Source organism: Balaenoptera ricei, chromosome 2 (assembly GCF_028023285.1).
Source record: "Balaenoptera ricei isolate mBalRic1 chromosome 2, mBalRic1.hap2, whole genome shotgun sequence".
NCBI classification, from domain to species: Eukaryota; Metazoa; Chordata; class Mammalia; order Artiodactyla; family Balaenopteridae; genus Balaenoptera; species Balaenoptera ricei.
This window is the reverse complement of record NC_082640.1, coordinates 5,269,536-5,290,086: the sequence shown is the minus strand read 5'-3', so window position 1 is coordinate 5,290,086 and position 20,551 is coordinate 5,269,536. Positions and strand designations below refer to the sequence as shown.

Here is a 20,551-nt window from a genome sequence, read left to right as displayed (position 1 = left end):
TGGAGCTTGCAGCCTGGTTAAAGAGAACGATGTATATCAAACAAACAGCCACAGGAATGAATACCGAATTCTGATCTGTGGTTAGGGTCCTGAGGACAGCAGTGGGTGCCACGGAGGAGTGTAGTGGGGAGCTGCCTGCATCCTGGGGGCGGGGGGCCTCTGAGAAAGTGTCACTTGAGTGGAGATCCCCAGGGTAATCCAAGGGCGTTACTTTGGGAAGAGGGGGGAACATTCCAGATAGAGGGGAAAGCATGTGCAAAGGCCCCAGAATGTTTGAGGAGCTGAAAGGAGGCCGGTGGGGCTCAAGGCTGAAAGGCTAAAGGGTGTCTGGAGCAGTAAGTCGGGGCCACAGCACACAGGCCTGGTGAACCAGGTTTAGAATGGACCCTAAGAACACGGGGAGCAATAGGAGGTTAGGGGCGGGGAGTGATGGATGGGCCTGGCCTCATGTGTGTTTTAAGTAGTTGACTGAGAAATGAAACGAGAGGAAGCAGGACTACAGAGAAGGTGGGAAAGTTAGAAGGCTTCTGCAGGGCTCCAGGAGAGAGAGGACGGCAACTTGCTTTGACAGCCAGGATGGAACAGACTATGACGTGCTCACAGACATCACCCAATGGCAGTGGCTTTGCATCACAAAGGTCTGTTTCTTACTCATGAAATGCCCACTAGACACTGGGTAGCTCTCTAGGGCGGCCGTGCTCCCTGCAATCTAGGAATACTGCGTACTGCACTCTTGGGGCACCTTCCTTTCAACAACCCATTTCCATAATTGCTGTGGCAGGAGAAGAAAGTGCTGGAAGGTCTTACTCTGTATCCGGATGCTTCAGCCTGGCCAGAACTAGCTGCATGCCAGACCTGACTGCACAGTGGTTGTCGGAAAAGGGCAATCATCCTCTGTGCCCAGAGAAAGAGGCGATCGGGATCCAAGAGTGGACCAGAAGCCCACATCCACTTGCCCACTGGCAGGAAGAGAGGCTGACAGATTTGAGATCTATTCTGGAGGTAAAACTGACAGGACTTCATAATAAGTTGGATATGGGAGGTGAGGTAGCAGGAGGTATCAAGGTAAAGATATAAACAAGAGAGATTCATAATTAATCCTCCAGAAGTGCTGTCTAAAAAGACAGTGCACAAAATACATATGGGCTCACAAAATCCCTCTTTATCATTTTTCTTTTTTTTTTTGGCTGCACTGGGTCTTCGTTGCTGCGCATGGGTTTTCTCTAGTTGCGGCGAGCGGGAGCTACTCTTCATTGCGGTACGCGGGCTTCTCACTGCCGTGGCTTCTCTTGTTGCGAAGCACGGGCTCTAGGCACGCAGGCTTCAGTAGCTGTGGCATGTAGGCTCAGTAGTTGTGGCTCGCAGGCTCTAGAGCGCAGGCTCAGTAGTTGTGGCAAACGGGCTTAGTTGCTCCGCGGCATGTGGGATCTTCCCGGACCAGGGCTCGAACCCGTGTCCCCTGCATTGTCAGGTGGATTCTTAACCTCTGCGCCACCAGGGAAGTCCCTCCCTCTTTATCTTGATACGATATTCTCCCCCTCCCCACTTCCTTCCTCCTTCTGTCTACGTGCCTCACCTTCTGTGCTTTCTGAATGTATTACCGTACTTTCCAAGGATTTGTTTATTTCTAATTTGCTGTGTATTTTATTCAGGCAGCACCGTTAATGAAGTGAATTACCGAGCCAGCAGTGCTTTGAATTTTGATGGCTTCGCAAGACTGAATTGTGAAACTGTGACAAACAGGCACCCAGGGTTCGGTGTCAGAGCACTTTCCTTAAATCAGAGAGTATCCTTGTTAATAAAAATTCCAAACAGCTTTGCCCAACTGAAATCACAGAAGGCCCATGGAAAGCACATGAGGGTACCGGCGGGGAAGTGGAGGTGAGAGAATGAAGCCAGAGGGACAAAAGGGGCCTTAGGTGTCAGCCAGCAGGGCCAGCCTTGAATCTGGGCTCCACTCTCTGACCTTGGTCTTTAAACCCAAGAGTTTCCTTTTTTAAATCTTTACTCAATAAGGTAGTTTATAGGGATGCTACAGATTGAATGTGTCCCCCCAAAATTCATAGGTTGAAACCCTAGCCCCCAAGGTGATGGTATTAGGAGGTGGGGCTTTAGGAGGTGATGAAGTCATGAGGAGTGGGCGATCATGAATGGGATTAGTGCCCTTATAAAATCGGCCCAAGAGGGCTTCCCAGTCCCCTTCCGCCTTGTGAGGTTACAATGAGAGGATGGCTGTCTATGGGAAAGCGGGCTCTCCAGACACCAGACCTGTACATGCTATGATCTTGGACCTCTAGCCTCCAGAACTGTGAGAAATAAATTCCTGGTATTTATAAGCCACTCGGTCCAGGTCTAGCAGCCTGAATGGACCAAGACAAGGGATTACATGGGATGGGTATAAAAACAGCTGATACACGGAAGTTACTAAATAAATGTTGTGTTCTTGTTCTCCTAAATGCATTCTGTGTTGTTTCCTCAGTTGTTGTTATTACCATAGGGGACGGTATGGTAATACTTCTCCCACCCACAGAAGTCATTTCACAGTGAAAGGAACAGAAAGAGGAGCCCCTTGAGTTCCCTCTCTCCTACCCTCTTTTGATTCAAAGGATCTTCCTAGTTTTCTTCCTTTTCATCTAATATCATTAAAATCTTCCTAGGAAAATGCTAAAATACTGACCTGTGGAACCCATAAACTTCAAATGTTTGTCTACATTAGGCATCTGGCCAATATAGCCCCTTTCACTGCCTCTTAGACAAGACTCCTAGCTCATGCTGTTTTCAACAATGTTTGTTACTCAAAGTGACAGAAATACAAATTAACAATATAACCGCCATGTTTTAAGATGCTTGAAGACCTGACACCGTAAGAGATGCCAGGACCCGTGGAGAAGTGGAAGGCATTAGACCTTCCAGGGAGAGGGCTAGACCATCAGTCCTCTCCGTTGTGGAAATAAATGAGAATTAGATGTTCCTTAGATCTGAGCTCATGAGGAGAGTTACTTGCTCTTGAGAGAGGAAAAGAAGAAACCTTCCCAGGTCTGAGTTGAGAGAGGTCATGGTCCTATTTGAGAAGATGGCATCCACCACAGATGAAGACATTAGAATAAATCCTCCTCAACTTCTGATTTGCAGACATCTCTCAGACAAGGCAAAGGGGACAGAGAGAAATACAACGAGCTGAAAGTAGGAAATCCAAAGACCTGGGGTCACAAGTAACCTGGCAGAAGATGAGATGGCTACAAGTCATGTGGGCTGATTTATAACCCGAGGAAGGATGACTGGGGATCAGGTTGGAATGGCCCATCCAAAAGGACTGGATGTTCAGGGAGAACTTGAAATGGTAAAGGAAGCAGCAGAGAAAGCACATCAGAGCCTGCTGCTGCCGGGGACCTCACATTTAGGTAGAAGTCTAGGATATGAACGGAGAGGGACCCCTGCCCCCCACAAACTAACTCAAGTTGGCGGTCTGAGCAGTTGGGTCTGGGAGACAAAAATAAACTCTAAGAACCAAAATCTCTGGGGCCAGACTCTCATGGGTTCAAAATGAGATAATAGATAATTATCTATTATAAAGATAATAATTATCTTTCCATCAACTCTGATAGCTTTTTTTTTTTTTAATTTCAATTTGCTGGTGAAAGCCCTTTTAAAGAACTTCTTACCAGAATTAGCCAAAGAAGAGAAAAGAATCAGCCTACATACAATCTGTCAAATATACAGTGGAGAGTGCCTCCCAGGACAAGTCATGGAGGGACGGTGGCCATCCTCCTGGAGATCTGCTAGAACCTGATGAACCAAGTTAGTGCTTGAGGCGTCCCAGACCAGAGAGCTGAGATGGCTCTAATTGCCCTGCCAATGTCTCTTTAATTGCTCCATTACAAGATCACAATCTCTGCTTGCACGTCACTAGACAAGCTTGCTTGTCTGCTCATTTGTAGCATGGGTAGCATCTCACCAGATGCCCAAGTTCCTGCTCCTTCAACATTCTGTCACATCCACCTTGCAAATCTGCCATAATGGAGCAATACAGCCTCTGGCCTAATGCATTCCTATACCTGCCCCCTGAGGACTGCTGGGAACAAAATCACCCAGGTAGGTGGGTTGGTGCCTTGATAAGTTCATGGTGTCCAGTACGCTAGGCCCTTTCCCTTCTGCTCCATCCTCACGGTCCCCGAGGTGGGTGGTCCTGCATACACATTTGATCGTGTCATTTCCATTCCGTGTCCCCCCTCAGCCTCAGAGGGACACACAGAGCCATCGAGGACCTGGCCCTTGACCGTAATTCCAGTCTCATCTTTTACTGACAGTTTGCTAACCATTAAATGGTACAAATTCCTCTTTTTCCATTCCTTGCGAGTCTTAGATTATGGATTTTGATTGCTTTTATTATTTAATTATAGGATTTATTTTTTTGGTACCGGCAACCAAGCCTTCAGGCACGTTTTCATCACTGCAGTATGTCACGGGGGGAAAAAAATCTTTAATAAGATTAGGAGAAAGATACACAAAAACAAGCATTTCTGCTATCACTGTTATCTATGTGGCTGATCTGAAATTCTATCTTCATAAGTCAGACTTGAGTTGAAAACCAACTGGCAAGATTTCACAATATAGCAAGAAGCTTAGAGACTACAATGGGTACTGAAAACTAATAATAATTAAGGCTCTGAAAATGCAAAGAATATCTCTTAACCAGAACAAGTGCTTCAGCCCCTACAAAGTAATGTCATCATTATTTAGTTGGTATCCACAAGGACCACTAAAACACAGAGTTAATGACTTTTAATTAATGCAATATGCATTCAGTCCCTGGACAAATAAAACATCCCAAAGAATCATTTGCTTTTAAGTGACTAAGGAGTTTCAAGAACATCCAAATTCTTTTTTTTTTTAATTAATTTATTTATTTTTGGCTGTGTTGGGTCTTAGTTGAGGCACGTGGGCTCTTTGTTGCGGCCCATGGGTTTCTCTCTAGTTGTGGCGCACGGGCTCAGTAGCCCTGTGACATGTGGGATCTCAGTTCCCCAACCAGGGATTGAACCCATGTCTGCTGCATTGGAAGGCAGATCCTTAACCACTGGACCACCAGGGAAGTCCCAAGTTCTTGGGACATCCAAATTCTATTTACAGTGACCAGAAAGGGGGCAAAAGCTGAGTTGTGAATCTAAATGAAAAGCTTAAAACCGAATCAACTTTATTCTCTCTGAAGAAAGAATTTCTTAACAGATGGGGAACACAGCCTAAAAATGGAAAATCCAAAGAATAGGAATTGTTCTACCTACGTACCTTGCACACTCCTTCCCCGTTCCTGGGAAGAGATGCTGATGAGCAAGGAGTGCGTCCTGACCATCAGCAGAAACCCCCGTCCACTGGTGTGACAAGTGGCCTGCCAGCTCTAGGACAGAGGGGACAGGGGCCAACTGTGCTCACTTCAAGCTCATCAAGCAAACACCTAATTATCATGTGCACCCCGTGCCATGCAAGTTCCCCGAGGGAGAAAGGCAAGCATCCCAGCCTACCGGGAGAGTTTGATTACTCTCTTTAATTGACAAATTGATATTCTGGCTTATGAGTGTGGTGAACACAAGTCTGCCTTTGAAATCAGACCCAAGAACTGACGAAATCAAGTCTTGGTGTCTACAGAGATGAGGGGAAGACCCCGGCCAACCTCTTTGTTTAGTCACTCACCAGGCATCTGTGCCACAGAGAACTATGGCTACGGGAGAAAGGACGGGGACAAGACCGTGTCCCTGTCGCCTTGGAGCAAAGAGTCTGGTGCAGAGGACAGACAAGTAAGCGCACGCTTACCATGCTGAGTCTGCAGAATGGATGCTGGCTATTTCCCACCATCACGTTACTTTCAAGAAACCATGAATCTGTGTTTCGGTGGGTATCATTTAATTCAAAATATTAAGAACTGCTTTGAAAATGGCTACATTAGCATTTCACTTCCGTATACCTGAACACTGCAGCCACCTTAACTTGCAGAAATTTCTACAAATAATCTCTGCTAACTTGGTTTTTCACCTTGACTTTTACCTGTCTTTGGTTACCCTTGACAAAGATTAATTAACTAACTCTCTTACTAAATCAGTTACCCTAAGGTATTCTGGTCCCTCCACCACTGTTGAAAGATAGTTTTCAAAAATGGACAATCATAAATATCATACAGATATGAAATGAACATGCATTAAAGATTTCCTTTTATTCCCCATGGGGGAACCAGTTCAAAGCAGAAGCCACAGAACACACAGACTTATAGATCAGAAGTACTGAAATGAATGTGCAAAGAGAAGGAAGTCCACTGGACCGCTACCAGATAGGATGTAATTTGCATACTTAGAGATAATTATTTCGTGTTGCTCTGAGTTAACTACATCTTGCAGAGCTGTAAAATTGTTCCCAGGAGGATCAACACCAGCTAACTCAGAGGTGTGTGATCTGAACAATGCCAATGTACCCACCGAAGCGCACAACTTCCCCTAAACCATTAACAGTATCACTGCCTGCCACTATAAAGTTAAAGGAAGGATCGAGAGTAATGAACCTAAAAGACTTTCACTCCATCTCACTCGCGGTCTCCTCCACTCCACAGCTTGCCCAAGGGGAACAGGTGGAGCTGGTTTAGGTATAAGTCCTCCGAGGCACACAGGGGGCACCGCCTCACCTAAGCAGGTTGAAGTGAGGGTTACCAGAAGGACAAGTCTGATATGGAGATTGATTTAAACTTCAAGTCCAGATGGGCAAGAGGAGGGTCAAAGTAGAGGTAAAATAAAATAGGAGCAGATTGAGAACAAATGGAAGAAAACAAGTGACTAGCACCGGACCATTCGTGCCTCTTTTCACTGGTCCTTGAGTGTGAGATCCTTGGGGCCTTGAGATCAACTCAAAAGTGTAGACAGGATGGAATTGCTCTCAGTACAGTGTTTCCAAGTCTTGTAAAACCCACCTCCAAAAATATTTTCTTACTTGATACAGCCAAGATTATTCTGACCTTTCTTTAATGTGCTTTGAATTTGCAAACCTTGGATAAACTGAGTATATTTTTGATACTAATATCCAGATTCCTTGATGCAAAAATTCTGATATGCTTTCCTGGTTAAGCATGAAGATGATAACAGCAACATCCATTGGACGGTCATCAGGTGCTATGTATTGTTGTAAACTTTATTCATGTGTCATATACTCCTCACAATGAATATACAAGGTAGGGACTGTGCCCATTTTATAGATGAGAGAAATAAGACACTGGAAGATTAAAGAACATATGTAAAGTCACTCTGTTAGAACTGGAGTAGAGTTTTGAACCCAGACACTACCTGTCTGTGTTCTTAGGCACTGTGCTATTCTACCTCCCCTTATAGGGAAAAATTTGTTCTTCAGTGGAGAGCTATTCATTGTCTACAGCACTCGCCACTCCAGGTTACCTGATTCTGAGTCTACAGGAACTGACAAATGGTCTCTCCTTGACCAAACTCTAGTCAAGCTCCTCTGAGGTCTTTTTCAACTAGGACCCATTTGTGGGTATGTCCTTAAGAGACCAGTTTTAACAAGAACCCTGCTAAGTCAGCTTATCCAGAATCCCCCATCCTCCAGGTGTGATCCCCCTTGCTACCTGACCAAATTCCTCATCCTCCACCATTCCCCAGGCGATATCCAATCACCCTGGTCTGCCTTTGGCAAGATTTCTAGCAGGCTGGTTTGGCGAGAATCATCCCTTACCCCTTGACGTTCCCTCCACTGACCCCCACCTGCTCCTTGGCTATAAATTCCCACATTTCCTTGTTGGATTCAGAGTAGAGTCCAATCTCTCTCCCCTACAGCAAAACTCCACTGCAGGAGCCCCTACACCCATTGCAGTAGTACTGAATAAAATCTGCCTTGCCGGCCTGTCCTTTAACAGAGCTATTTTGCAATTCTATGTATTGAAGTTAAGTGATAGCAACATAAAACAGTTCTTATCTACGGGCATGCAAATGGGTTATGTCCAGTGGAGGGACAACCCTTCCCCACAGTGGGAAAATCTGTTTGTCTCCCTTGCCATGTTCATCTCAATATTCCTGACCTATAAATGCGTCTGTTCCTTTGAACTGGCTGTCACCCCTTACCAGCCTCCTCACTGATGAGTTAAATAAAATTTTTAAAAGTGTTCATTTTCCTATCTGTATGAGAGCCACGATTTTACCTTTTTATTAAAATTATCTTTTAACACTCTGAATGAGCGTGCTGGAAGCATCTGCAAATTGAATAAACACGACCTGATAAAGAGGACAAACTTTGGTGGCACACATCACAGCTCAGATGCCTACTCTGCTACACACTCGATGCTTAGCCCCGTAAAAATAATTTAGCCCCTCTATGCTTTCAGCTTCGTGTGCAGAATGAGGGTGATTACTATCTCTCTGATAGATCTGATGCAAAGTTTGTAACTGATAATGCATAAAAAACGCTCAGCACGATGACTGGAGCAGAGAGCCCACTCAGGCAGTGCTCAGCCGGAGTCCTCAAGGCGGCCATCAGGATCACGGAATGCCTCTTGAAGCAGTGCTTCTCAAACTGCAACGTGCCCATGAATCACCTGGGAAATTTACTAAAACGCAGCTCTGGGATGGGGCCTGCTAGCCTGCATTTCTAACCAGCTCCCAGGTGATGCCAATCCCGCCGGACTGAGGATCACACGTTGACAAAGCATGATAAGCCTCCTGGATCAAGTTCATCTGCTCTGATAGATTTTTCATAATAGTCTAGAGTAAGACTTGCAAGAAATGTGGGCCTGTCCTATGGCCAGAAGCATGAGCAGGGAGAAACAATGAAACACTTGACAGAACTACAAGAGTAAAATGAGCTAAGTTACCACATCACTAAAGAAGAGGTTCTTTTTTCTTTTTCAGATGAAGAGCTCAACCAAGGAAATATTGTAAGAGGAGATGTATGGTACTGACAATATTTAACATAATTGCTTTCCTGAGTCAGACCCAGGGTTCATCTTCCCAGGAGCTCTGCTACAGAGAACACACACCCACCATCCCTAACACCTTCACTCAGGCTTAACCAGCCCATCAAACACACCGCTCCAACAGGCGTTATTCAAGCAAACTGGATGTAGTTGGAGGATGCAATGTCTTCTGAAAAAAGGCCAATGGGCTTGTGTGGGAAACATCTCTAAAATGTCCGTAAAATCCACATTTAAGTGTCCATATCAGCTATGCAACCCCAGTCGAGAAGTTCTTTGTCCCAACCAAAAAACAAATGAGGAAATTCCTCTGGCAACTAAATATCTCTTCAATAAAACTTGGAGAAGTGAATTCTGAGATAAGCCCTTTAATGAGAAAATAACTCTTATTTACGTTCCGTACTGACTCTCTGGTGCTGTGTAAGATAGCACTTGATAATTTAAAAATACTTAAATATTAGAACCATAACCACTGTTATAAGTTTAGTCATCAAAGAGCAAAAACCCTCTTATAACCTGTAAGTTCATAGCTCATTTTAATATATTCATATTTCATACTCATTTTCAGGAAAGCATTAGTGAAACCGAGCAGGACCCTGCAGGGTCCTCCTGGGTACAAAAGCCCTTCCTTGCCCCTCCTCCCCATTACTAGTTTGTAGAAAAAGGCTTTAGTCTCCTAGGTCTTCCCTGAGTTCCAAAGAGCAGGCACAAGCAGTTACTAATTAGGAAAGTGAGCGAATGCAGAAACAAAGGAAGAGCAGTTTAACAAGAAAAGTCATGACAAGAGTTCAGTGATAAAACAGAGTCCTAATTCCTCCTCAAGGGATATGCATAATAATCTGATGCATATCTTTGTGGACTTCTTCAGGAACCTCTCCCTCACCCAGGTGGAAGATGGTGACTACATGCTGACCACAGCACGAGACCCCAGACTGGCTAGAGCCAGAAGGTCGATGACTGAGATTTTGGAAACATCACCCTGTTACCTCACCACCAACCAATCAGAAGACAGTCATGCACCCTGCAGCCCTCCCCCAAACGTTGCCTTTAAAAACTATTCCCTGAAAGCCATCAGGGAGTTCAGGTCTTTCGAGCATTACCTGCCCGTTCTCCTTGCTGGGCCCTGCAATAAACGCTGTATTTTCCTTCACCACAACCTGGTCTCAGTGGATTGGCTTTGCTGCGTGGTGGGCGAGGAGACCCAAGTTTGGTTTGGTAACATTAGGGTCAAACGCTGGGGACCTCATGTAGAAAACTGAATGGAATCATCTTTAAAATAACAAAATGAGAATATACAAATCAATTTTCACTGCAAAGTAAAGGAGCTGTTACAGTGGAGGATTACTGGACTGAATGTCAATATTATGACACAGTATGAGTGTGTTTCGTGTTTGGTAATTGCAATCATTGTTGCTTTTGTTGTGGTCATCCATGTACAATGCTTGGTGTCAGTCTATTTATCTCTTGTAAAAAATAAAATACAGTGTGTGTGTGTGTGAAAACAAAAAACAAAAAACAAAACCCTATCAGTGAGTGGCAAGTGAAAACAAGCTCAGGGTTCCCACTGATTCTGCATTATGGTGAGTTGTATAATTATTTCATTATATATTACAATGTAATAATAATAGAAATAAAGTGCACAATAAATGTAAAAAAAAAAAAGAATAACAAAATGAACAAAGTTTAATAGGGTGGTACAATGGCTTCTGATGAGCAGAGCAAGGAAACTTTGAAGCAATGAAAACTGATGCCAAGACTGGACTCCAGTACGGAGAAGCTCCCCAGTAAGTGTGGAGACTCCAGGGAAATATATGCTATCAAAACAGAAATACTCCAAAGGCTAGTTGCTGAACACATCTGATCGGCGAGCAAAATCTTAATTTACTGATCTAATCAAGACTGGTGGATCTTACAAAGGCTGTTTGGGCTTACTTGTGGAATTCAGGTTAGTGTCATCAGAATGAAAATCACTGCAAAAAGTCTTTCAGAAATCATGTCCAAACATTTGGGGGCACCTGAGATATGAAATAAAATTATGAGAAGAGTATGTCATAATAAAATAAAAATAGCAAGTGGAATGTCATCTCACTGCGGCAATTTTATAAATGTGAAACGAGGCAGAAGGCCCTATCACAGAATAATGATGATTTTTGAAATTCTGAAATGTAAAGAGGGGAACTACTTCATTCAGTCAACAGAAAGCTCACCGGAATCTTGCTGTCAATAAAGATTTTTTTCTGTGACCCATGTTGTGTAAGGCAATGATGAAAAAACTATAAACTAAGGGAGCCTCCTGGACTGCTGGTGGGAAGGTAAATTGGTGCAGCCACTATGGAGAACAGTATGGAGGTTCCTTAAAAAACTACAAATAGAACTACCATATGACCCAGCAATCCCACTCCTGGGCAAACACCCAGAGAAAACCATAATTCAAAAAGAGTCATGCACCCCAATGTTCACTGCAGCACTATTTATAATAGCCAGGACATGGAAGCAACCTAAGTGTCCATCAACAGACGAATGGATAAAGAAGATGTAGTACATAGATACAATGGAATATTATTTAGCCATAAAAAGGAACAAAATAGTTCCATTTGCAGAGATGTGGATAGACCTAGAGACTGTCATACAGAGTGAAGTAAGTCAGAAAGAGAAAAATATTGTACATTAATGCTTATATGTGGAATACAGAAACATAGTACAGATGAACTTATTTGCAAAGCAGAAATAGAGACACAGATGTAGAGAACAAACTTATGGATACCAAGGGGGGAAGGAGGGGGTGGGATGAATTGGGAGACTGGGATTGACATATATACACTACTATGTATAAAATAGGTAACTAATGAGAACCTACTGTATAGCACAGGGAACTCTACTCAATGCTCTGTGACCTAAATGGGAAGGAAATCCAAAAAAGATGGGATATATGTATACATTTAGCTGATTCACTTTGCTGTACAGCAGAAACTAACACAACACTGTAAAGCAACAATACTCCAATAAAAATTAATTAAAAAATAAAAAAATTAAAGTACCCATTTTGCTGGTTAGGATTTGAGGTAAAAACACATGAAAAGTGCAATAAAGACAGACATCTTGTTGAGAAGTGAAGTTCTGGGTGAAGAGATGAATAGTTAGAATCTTCAAATATAGATTATCAAGCCTTACAAGGGTTACTGTGTTGAATTCAATTTGACCTTTAATCTCAAATGCCATTAAAAGCAACATAAGCAAAAAAAAAGAATGTTGGAATCTCCACTTCATGTGCTGTCTGACTCACTATTTATACTTTTTATTTGATCTTCTAAAGCTCCCTTTGTTCTCATAAAAAAAACTATAAACTAGAATTTGTTCAAAAAGCAACATCCAGAATTTTCCCTTGATTACCTGTGATACATTTCTATGTCTGCCTTTGACGTGATTGTGTCTTCCTTACCTATTAGTAGCGCCCTAATAAATCTGAGCAAATGGATGAATGAATAAATGATCAATGAACCTGAGATACTTGAAGATTGTAACTTATCCAGGGAAAAAGAGATTCCAGAGCTGATCAGACTGAAAAGTAAAATAAAATTCTAGGAAAATAAAAGTCAACAGAAAGAATTAGAACCAAAAGGATCTTCTGATTAACCCCCAGATAATTATAAGATTTAATTAACCAGAAGAACCCAGTCTCTGTTCATTCTCTTTAATTGAGATTTTACTGCAGTTAAAATGATGTCAAAATGCTCTCATTAATAATGAAAGTGTCAGAGAACTGGCTCACCAAATTTACTGTGCTTAGGTAAATCATAATTAGGAAGGGTTATGAGAGTGTCCTAGGAGACCCATCCATCTCAAAATGGAGCAATATAATTACAGATGAAATTCAACAAGGAAACAGCACAATGTAATAATCCTTGAAAAGAGGAAATACAATTACTCAAATGAGGTGTTGGGTTCTGAGCAGTGCAGTCAATCAAGGCTCATTTCATGAAACTCAGGAGCAATACTCAACAAAATGGAACTCTTGATTACATTACAGTGTATTAATCTCATATCTGCATATTCACAATTTCCCAGCTGATAAAATGTCCTGCTGTTATTTTACTGGAGATTTGGAATAATCTGAATTCTGTTAAGTCAGAGCTACCGGGTCTGGTTCTGGATTTTCTGCAACTTAGCAGGGCTCACGCTCTGTGTCTCTGTTTGTCACAAGGCCTCTTTCCTGCAACATCTCATGTCCCCCTTACACACCTTCCCCCTGGAGGATAGTCCTTCTCGCTCTTCGGCTAATTCCTAGTCCCATTTCCTACTCATCTGGAAAACTAGAGTTTGTGAGTAGGGTCATGCATGGTAATGAGTTCTGATGAATTTTTAATGGACCACACTTCACAATGAACATACCTGTGTTAAAAAAAAAAAAAAACTTTAATCGGGGAGGGATGGAGTGGGAGGATGGGGTCTGCAGATGTAAGCTAGTATATAGAGGCTGGATAAACAACAAGGTCCTACTGTATAGCACAGAGAACTATATTCAGTATCCTGTGATAAACCATAAGGGAAAAGAGTATTTTTAAAAAAAGAATGTATATATACGTATAATTGAATCACTTTGCTGTACAGGAGTAATTAACACAACATTGTAAATCAACGACACTTCAATTTAAAAAAAAAATTTAAAAAGTCTTTAAGAAATGTTTTTCTGCCCTCATCACCCAACCCTGGTGGCAAAGACAGCCCCCTTCTGGTCTAGACTGAGGACTGAATCATCGAGCCTCTGGAGGTGCTCTGGCCCCTCTTACTCCCCTGGGGTACCTACAGCTACCCAATTCTCAACTTCCCACCCAATTCCCACTGGACAGATTTGCCTTTCCCTGTTTTCACCTTGGGGATCTCTCTGGGACATGGTCCGCAATCCCTGTGACCGCCCTCACATCACCGAGATTTGGCTTCTATTGCCCTGGACGACACCTGCCCTCTCCCAGCCTCCTCTCTGGCTGCTCAGAGCCTCACCCACACCCCCACGGACTGACCGCTGGCCAAGCCAGCCCCAGGAACTCAAAACTGGGATTCAGAGCGGGTGAATCATCCAAGCATAGGCCCTAAGATAGGGATTCGGCATGTGAAGCAGGCCCCCAAGTTTTGGAGAGAAATGGGCTCCTCAAGCCACACCATGCAACCCCCCGTTCCTGCATAAGTGTCAGGCCACGTGGGGGGCTGAGGTGTGACCTAAGAAGATCATGCACAGGGATGACCCCGAGTGAAGACCACTTTGCTGTGAATCCTTCATTTGAGCCTAGGAAATCCAAGCGCCGTGACATCAAAACGGCTGCGTCGAGGTATCTTCCTTTGGTCTGAACCTGCATTTTTCTGATATACAGACCTTTTGGGAACATTATCTACAAGAATTTTACAGGAATTAAAGTGCGTATGAATACAGGCACACGTCAGAGACATTGTGGGTTTGGCTTCAGACCACCGAATAAAGTGAATATCACAATAAAGCAAGTCACACGAATTTTTTGGCTTCCCAGTGCATATAAAAGTTATGTTGACCCTATACTGTAGTCCATTAAGTGTGCAATAGCATTACGTCTAAAATAACAATGTACACACCTTAACTGAAAAGTACTTCATTGCGAAAAAATGCTAACCATCATCTGAGCCTTTAGCGAGTCACAGTAGTAACAGCAAAGATCACTGATCACAGATCAACGTAACAGATATAATATTAGTGGAAAAAGTTTGAAATATTGCAAGAATTACCAAAATGTGACACAGAGACATGAAGTGATCAGTGGAGGCTGTTGTAAAAATGGCGCTAACAGACTTGCTGGACGCAGAGTTGCCACAAATGTTTAATTTGTAATAAATGCAGTATCTGTGAAGCGCAATAAAATGAGGTCTGCCTGATTCAGAGAATGCAGGAAAAGCTGAGATACATGCACACACAGTGCTAGCATTTTATTATCTAACATTCTTTTTTCCATTCTATCAAAACTTGAGTGCATTTGTTAATTCAAGAAATATAATATTCAGAATGATTATTTTTCTTATAGCTGTGGGTTTTTCCTTAGGCAATGAATGCTTCCATCTGATTAAACTACTTATTATCGTTTTTTTTCAACTCTTCTATTTCTTTCCCAGTAATAATACATATTTTCTCAACTTCTTAAATCTCTTTATTACATACAACTGAATGTAATTTGGAATTTACAAGTCTTATCACATTCTCATTCTGCCTGAGCAATTCTAAGTATAAAAGGTGCCGTCTGCATGTATTTCTTTGGAGTTCCTGCAATTTTTCACTTAAGATTCCTGAAATTAATATTATGATTCTTTGATATCTTTGCCATCTAGTCATTTCTGGCTTCTGGAAAACACCAAACAGCCTTACTTATCCAATGTCCCACCTGAAACTTCTTACTTAAGGGTTGTCTGAGACGGAAGTACTGAACATTTTGCCAAGGGAGTTCGCCCAGAGCTAAAAACAAGCAGAATCAAAAATGTTTTTGCAACAATGCAATTAGTCATTCATCAATCCAGCTTGTGAGTGACAGCTATAGTGGAGTACCTTAAGGAAATCAAGATATATCTACGCTATTACTTTACCAGCCTAATAATTCACTTTACAGCTTACCAAGTATTTGCATTTAATCCTTGGAATAATGCTGTGAAGGATCTTTTTTTTTTTTGAATTTTTGAATTTTATTTTATTTTTTTACACAGCAGGTTCTTATTAGTCATCCATTTTATATACATCAGTATATACATGTCAATCCCAATCTCCCAGTTCATCACACCACCACCACCCCCGCCGCTTTCCCCCCTTGGTGTCCATACGTTTGTTCTCTACGTCTGTGTCTCTATTTCTGCCCTGCAAACCGGTTCATCTGTATCATTTTCTAGGTTCCACATATATGCGTTAATATACGGTATTTGTTTTTCTCTTTCTGACTTACTTCACTCTGTATGACAGTCTCTAGGTCCATGCACGTCTCTACAAATGACCCAATTTCATTCCTTTTTATGGCTGAGTAATATTCCATTGTATATATATGTACCACATCTTCCTTATCCATTCCTCTGTCGATGGGCATTTAGGTTGCTCCCATGACCTGGCTACTGTAACGCTGTGAAGGGTCTTAACCACCAGTTTCTCATAATAAATCAAATTCACTGCTGTTAATACATTCTACTTGTCCAGCTCACTTCCTCCAGTATTTCTCTCTGCAGTGATTCATCTCATTGCGATCTCCCTCCAACACAAACTCCTGCCTTCATTTCCCTCCTTCCCCAGCTCACACCCTCAAAAACACTCTCTCTCTCTCTGTCGTCCTTGCCCGGGAAATGCAGAGCCCTGGATGCACCCAGCTCTCTGCCATCTGGGCCATCCCTGGACCAGCCGAATACCGCTGGGGAAAAATCACCGAACTCTGCTGAAGGACTTCACTTGGAACTCTGCTCATTACTCTGTAATAACCTAAATGGGAAAAAGAATTTGAAAAAGAATACATGTATACGAACTGTACATGGGTACTCTGCTGTACACCTGAAACTAACACAACAATGTTAATCAACTAGACTCCAATATAAAATACAAAATTTACAAAATAAAAAAAAAAAGAAAGAGGAAAACACTACGCTAAATAAAAAAAAGTCAGGCACAAAAGGCTACATGTTATATGATTTCAAGGACAGGGAATCTCCAGAATAGGTAATCCACTGAACCAAAATGCAAATTAGTTGTTGGCAAGGACTGAGGGACAGGGACTGATTAATGGCTACAGATTTTTCTTTTGAGACAATGGAAATGTCCTGAAATTATATAGTGCCGATGGTTGCACAACATTTTGAATGTACTAGAAGGCCCTCAATTGTACATTTTTAAGTGGTTTACGTGATTATTTTACGGCATGTGAATTTCATTTCAATAAAAAAATGATAAAGTGAAAATAAAATAAAATAAAATAAAATAAATTCAGCTCTGCAAACTTCAAATTGGCATTGAAGTTTGGCAAGCCTACTATGTTTCCCTAATAAACGTTACTCTCCTCTCTGAAAATCATTACTTCCTTTTTTCCCTCTGTACCAACCTCCCACACTCCCTAACCCCTACGCTCCCACCTCACAGCCTTACCTCATACTCCACTGCAAAAACAGAAACCCAGAGAGGGCAACACCTTCGTACATCTTCCACTATATCTAAAACCTCTCGCCTTCTGGGCTTCCATTAGTCTACTCAGCACCACAGACTGGGTGGCTTAAACAACAGACATTTCTTTTCTCACGGTCGGGAGGCTAAAAATCAAGGGGCCACTGGGATTGGTCTCTGATGAGGCCTCTCTTCCTGGCTTGCAGATGGTCACCTTCTCACTGTGCCCTCACGTGGACTTTTTCCTGTGTGCACATGTGGAGAGAGAGCTCTCTGGCATCTCTTCCACCTTTTATAAGGGCATCTGTCCTATTGGATGAGGGCCCCAAGCTTATGACCTCATTTAACCTTAATTACCCCCCTAGAGACCCTGTCTCCAAACACAGTCAAATTGAGGGGTTAGGGCTTCAGCATATGAATTTTGGTGAAGACACAGATCAGTCCTTAACACTGCCCATCTTCTTCAGGTTACCATGAGTCACAACAGAAACAAAGTCACTGCTCCCATCAAAAGCTGGTAGCCCCCCACCGGCTCTGGGTCCCCAGCCCTTAGCACCTTCTTAAGAAAATCACTGACCCACCCATCTCTTTCTTTTGTGTAACCAGAGCCTCCTGTGGATCCTTCTTCCAAGAATTCAGACGTCCTCCTCCCTTGACTCCACGGTCTTTCTCCACCTCCCAACGCATTTTTCTACCTCCCTTGGAGACAAGAATTCTCGAAAGAATTCTCTAAAATCACTGCTTCCCCTTCCTCAACAATTTATTCACTCATCAGAGCACTCAAATCTGGCTAAAACTGCTTGCCTCACGCTTTTAAACATCTTCCATGCTCCAAATTCAATGGGCACATCTCTCTTTCCATCTTACTTGACTTTTCAGCAACATGTGACCCAACTGAACACTCTCTGTCCTGAAAACTCTCCTCTTATCGGGTTCATGACATCACACTCTCCCAGTCTCCTTCTGCTGGCTTCGACTCCTCTTGCAAACCTCCGAATACCGGCGTGCCCTAGAACTTGCTGCTGCTGCAAGTTCATCTTCTCTTCTCAGCTATTTCTAATGCTAAATGAGCTCATCCCGTTTCTTGGCTTTGAATCCCGTCTCTCTGGTGATGACACCCAAATTTATACGTGCAGCTCTGACCTCCCCCTTGAGCTCCAGACTGGTTTATACGCTCCAAATGCCTGGCCGACAGTTCCTCCTGCACATCTAATAGTCTTGTCAAATGTAGCGTATCCAAAACATAACCCTTGACTTCCTTTTCCCTTTCCAGGCTTCCCCATCTCAGTGGATGGCAATGAACTGCTCGAGCCCCAAATGGATCACCCTTGATTTCTCCCCTTGGCTCATTTCTCCCATCCAGCCTTTTAGCAGCTCTGCCTCAAATCTATCGACTTCTCTTTACCTCGACTCCTGTCACTCAGGTTCCAGGCACACCTTCTCTTGTCTGGACTGGGGCCAGGGCCTCCCCGAATGGTCCTTGGGCTTCCACCTCGCCCCACGGCCATCCACTCCCTATGCAGCCGCCAGAGGAAGCTTTCAAAGATGTAAATCATATTTTGTCATTCTCTCGCTCAAACCCTTCAGTGATTTCACTTATTAGAATAAAACTCAAAACTGTCACCACAGCCCGTGTCCTACAACGTGACCTGACTTACCAGATCGCTCTGATAAATCTCCCCCTTCCTCCCCATGCTCCATTCTTTCTGCTTCTCAAACACGCCAAGCTCAGGGTCTGGTCACTCGCTGTCCCCTCTGCCTGGAACATTATTTCTTGTCCTTCAGGTCTTAACTCAAATGTCAGCCCCTCCAAGTGACTCTTCCTACTCTCATTTCTAGCATCGACTTTCTGTTTTTGCAAACTACTTATCACTACGTATCTGCCCAAGAGGGCAGAGCTTTGGTCTGTCGCCCCCCTGCTATATCTCCAGCGCCAAGCACCTGCCTGGCATATACTAAAAACTCACTGAAAGAGTGAAATTGATCACTGACCCTCTCCCTCCGCCAGGCTGCCGTAATGGCTTTCCCCAATCCCCCATGTGTCCCCTACCCCATCTGTCTCCTAAGGAGGGCTGTCTCAGCCAGACCGGTCCTGGGCTCTTCGTACATCAGAGTCAGAGAGTGACAGAGATTTAATAAAGGGAGATAGATCTGAAAGGCTTCAGAAGGGAAAGACTTGGAGAAATTGGTTGTCAGCCAGAAATAATAAAGAATAGAGGTCTGAGTGAGTAGGTGGGGAGAGAGAGCATTGAAAAGGGGGGAAAAAATCCATGTGGTCTAGGTGTCAGCGAGAGAGCTCTCTCAGCACCTGTCAAGTCTGAGTCTCTGGAGTGGGTGAGAGACAAAAACTGAGCAGAGTAAACGGGATATGAACAGCATGGCTGAGGGTTCTGAATTGGATCCCTTTTTATGTATTCTAAGAAAAAAGGAAAATAAGAATGCAATTTTTATTTATTTTTTGCATGTTGAGCTGTGCTTCCTTTAGGACCAGCCTAAGGTTGACCTCTAGGGGCCCATATGATTCCAAGAGAGTTATTATGTACATAGGAAGAAACTGAAGTTCTGAGAGATTATGTGACATAACCACACTCATTCAGTTAATTGTGACAAAATGATGATTCAGAGCCAGGACTTCTGCCTACAGGGCCTGGGCTTATATTCCTACACACCTGCTTCCCTCCAAAACAAGAAAGGAGGTTAACTGGACATGTCTTGTTTCCAGTAAACAATGCAGCCTTCTATTACCATTTCCTTTTTTTTTTTTTTTTTTTTGCCGCACCTCATGGCCTGTGGGATCTTAGTTCCTGGACCAGGGATTGAACCTGGGCCCCCTGCAGTGAGAGCACTGAGTCCTAACCACTGGACCACCGGGGGATTTCCTACCATTTCCCTTCTAATTGCTCAGGGTAATGTAAGTCAAGCTCACCAATTTATGGTTTCCAAAATATATCTTTATGCTCTCTTCAAATATCAAAATAACATTTGTTCCATTCTTAGTTTTCTATCACCTCTTCTCTGAAATCCCTTAAAGATGACCAGCAGTGGGGTATACAATTACATGGGTAAGGAACACTTAGTTCCTGACAGATAAATTGTCTCCATCTAGACAACAGAATTTACTTGAAGTGACAAGGTGATCTCTTACTCCCTCTTCACCTGTCTTGGGTTTCCAATCTCTTTACTGTGCCAGATGTTTCCTTTTCGAAGATCACTGTTCTTGAAAGGGAAGTTGGAAGCAAAATAGAAATGGAGCAGTTCGATTTCCCCAACTTCAAGCAACAATACCCAATTTGCCCCAAGCAACAAGCACATCCATTTTTTGTTTGTTTTTTGCTTAAAAACATCAGAGGTTCATTCTATTTTTCAGCCTCTTCCACAACATTCTTACATGCCACTCTTTTGCACACATCTTTGTTACACACCCTAACATTAACTTTCCACGCACCTTCTCTGAACCT

At 43.0% G+C, this 20,551-nt stretch overlaps 1 protein-coding gene across 1 annotated transcript in view; it reads right to left on the bottom strand.

Annotated features, from left to right (window-relative positions):
• The window catches only part of ST8SIA6 (ST8 alpha-N-acetyl-neuraminide alpha-2,8-sialyltransferase 6), a 131,222-nt gene that overhangs the window by 51,829 nt on the left and 58,842 nt on the right, over positions 1-20,551 (bottom strand). The gene's annotated exons all lie outside the window — the stretch shown is intronic.